Source organism: Physeter macrocephalus, chromosome 16 (assembly GCF_002837175.3).
Source record: "Physeter macrocephalus isolate SW-GA chromosome 16, ASM283717v5, whole genome shotgun sequence".
Taxonomy (NCBI): Eukaryota; Metazoa; Chordata; class Mammalia; order Artiodactyla; family Physeteridae; genus Physeter; species Physeter macrocephalus.
Window position 1 is genome coordinate 30,298,579 of NC_041229.1, and position 3,254 is coordinate 30,301,832.

Genomic DNA, 3,254 nt, shown 5'->3' on the forward strand with positions numbered 1-3,254 from the left:
TTTTTAAAGGAAGTTTTCTTGTTACATGTTATGGGCATTGAGCCACACCTCTTCCGAGACTGAATATTGAAGTTTTTGTTTTGAGTTATGTTTATAACATTTATTTCAGAACAATAAAGATTCAGATTTGTGACAAAGGCCTTAAAGTGAAGATGTCCCTTGAGTGTCAGAGTGGTATTTATTTTTGTAAATTTTAATTCTTGAATTTTAGAGGTCTGTCATACCGGGAATTTGTGGAATTTTAAAGATTTTAAACAATCTTAATATTTGGCAATGTAGTCTGCTGATGGTATAGCTCATTATATTCATCTCTGCACAATTAGAAAGAATATTTATTGGCCTTCTGGGGTAATGATTTTCTGATTCAGCTAATAAAATACATTTCTGGATATTGGAAGTGCTCCAGCTTTCACCTGTGGTTTTCTGTGAAAGCTGCCAACATACTGTGCACATACTTTATCTGCACAGTTTAGAATTGGAAAGATTATGTCTAGTAATTTTTTTTCCTAACCATTAAATAGTATTATCAATAAGCATAAATCAGCATTGCATGTATATTCTTAATGTGAATTTTAAGTTTTTTGTATTCTGTCAGTTTAAAAATTTCATTTATATTTGAAAGAGCAAGGTTCATATATTAATGGTTTCAAAATCAGACAGCCTTATGAGAGAAATTAAGACTAGTATTGAAGCTGTATCATCATCATTATTGTTGTTGTTAGTGGCATATATATATATGATCGTTTTTAACTGTCATTTTGTGATTTGGGGAGTTTTGTTGAGGACACCCCTCCCCCATCTCTTTTTTGGTCATAAGGGAACCTTAGCTCTGATGTTGTGGATTTAGTTAAAATATATATTGGAAAAAATATATAATAGAATAAGGACTTACGGGAGAACTCTGGGTATAACTGTGCCCAACTCAAGGGTGCCATTTACATTGATACAATTACATTGCTAATTATCATATTTCTGACTTGGCAATAAAGTATCTTGAGGACAGGACAGCCTTTTTTCTAATTCACACGAAAAGCATCTTTTGGACTAGCAGCGGGCTGTTTGTACATTCCTTTTCAAACCATCCAATATCCCAGTGATACGAAAACCTTGTTCACATTTACAGTCAAGTCATAACCTCCGTAACATTCCTAGTTTCATTGTATGAGTGGAGAAAAGTAAATAAGTTACTTTTCCATAATAAGGACATTTCTATTGGGATTTAAGGTAAAGGTTGATTTTTAATGGTGAATTTATTTAATGAGTGATTACAGAAGTGATTATGGGAGAATAGCATTTTAAAGATTTTTATTTTATTTTATTTTGCTTTTTGGTTAATGGGCTGGGAGAAAATGATTGCTGTTTTACTTCTTAATAAAATCACTTTGTACAACTTTGTAAAACACTGATATAATATGAAAAATAATTTTTCCCTTAAATGTCTTATAGATAAGGTTAATTTTCCTGGAATACTTGTGCTAAGTATTAGAATCACTGAATTATTGGAACTGAGCATACAGTGTTATGACATGAATGATGTTTTCATATTAAATTTGTTATAAGTACAGTAGATCCTTGAACAACATGGGTTTGAACTGTGTGGGTCTGCTTATAGGCAGATTTTTAAAAATAAGTACGCAGTCAACCCTCTGTATCCATGGATTCGGCATCCATGGATGCAGAACCTGTGGATATGGAGGGCCAACTATGGGACTTGAGCATCTGCAGATTTTGGTAAACTTGGGGGCTCCTGGAAGCAGTCCCCTTCAGATACTGAGGGACAACTGTAAAGCATTTTGATTTTTAGACATTTGAGTCTTTATAATTTGACTCTTCAAGGAACAACTTCTGAACTTGAAGAATATTGCCCATTTTTATTTAATTCCAAAACATATAATTTAAATGAAATTTTACAAGTTGTCCATTTATGGCCTGAACAAAATTTATTGTCTTTGTCATCTTCAATATTAAAGTGAAATAAGGAACACTCAAAACTTATAGATGACTTTAAATAAATAAAATATATGGAACTATTTAGTTTGCTTACTTATCCAAAGATACCTTTTAGAATTTGAACCTGAAAATTTAAATGAAACTTACTTCTTCCTTAAGTCAACAGCCCGCTTATACCCAGGCCATGCTTGCTGTACTCTCTTGCTCTTCCTAGTTCTCTTAACTTCTTAGAGTCATAACATTCATTTATTTTGGAAGCAAACTTACTCTGCCTCATTCATCTCAGAATGTGGGCTTGACCTTTCTTGTCTTTTCTTTTTTAATTTATATTTGAACATAATTTATTGGGAAACTACTGATCAAGAGGTTAAGTAGTATAAGCAAAGAAGATAGTATTAAGGAGCCTGCAGTATGAAAAAGAAACCTTCTAACTGTTGGAGCTCTTTTAGCTAGTTAGCTTTAAGTGCCTTCCCAGAACTCCTGTTGTAAAATTTTCAGTATTACTTCCTTTATGTGGTATGAAATACTCAATGGTGCTTTGTAATTGGAAATGACTTCTTACAGAATAACATACAGATGTTATACTACTGGAGAAAAGTAGAGCCAGGTGTTGATTCTCTGAGAGGATGGAGAGTTTGTCCCCCAAACCCTCGGAGCCAATAATTTTTAACAAGGAATGGTATCTTTAGGAAATAGCCTAGGGATTCAGGTAACTTACTTGAATAGGAGATAAAAAATGGTGTATTGTGTGCTGATCTGACTCTGTTGCAATGTCTTTTATTGTCTAATGGTTTCTTGTTTTTCGAATGCTTCCAGTAAAATTCTTGACATAATCCATTTTTTACAGTAATAGTATTTTTATGTATAATGTATAGGTTTTGTTGATTTGAGTATTACTTTGTTTGAAGTACTCTAGATTAGTGTTTCTTAAATGGGAATATGAGGGCCTTCTATGGGAATGTTAGATTGACCCTCAAGAGTACTTCTCTTAAATACAAATGCCTTTTCATCTGTTGAGCCAAAAATTTATCTTTAACAATATTAATGCTGTCACTGTGTGAGGAGGTGAGGAAGAGAGTAGAATTTTAAGATAGAGTTTTTAAAGCATACAAGTTAATGTAGAGTATTAACAATGAAACATTTTACTTTTTAAAAAAATAAATTTATTTATTTGTTTGTTTTTATTTTTGGCTGTGTTGGGTCTTTGTTGCTGCGCGCGGGCTTTCTCTAGTTGTGGTGAGCGGGGGCTACTCTTCGTTGCAGTGCGTGGGCTTCTCATTGAGGTGGCTTCTTGTTGCGGAGCA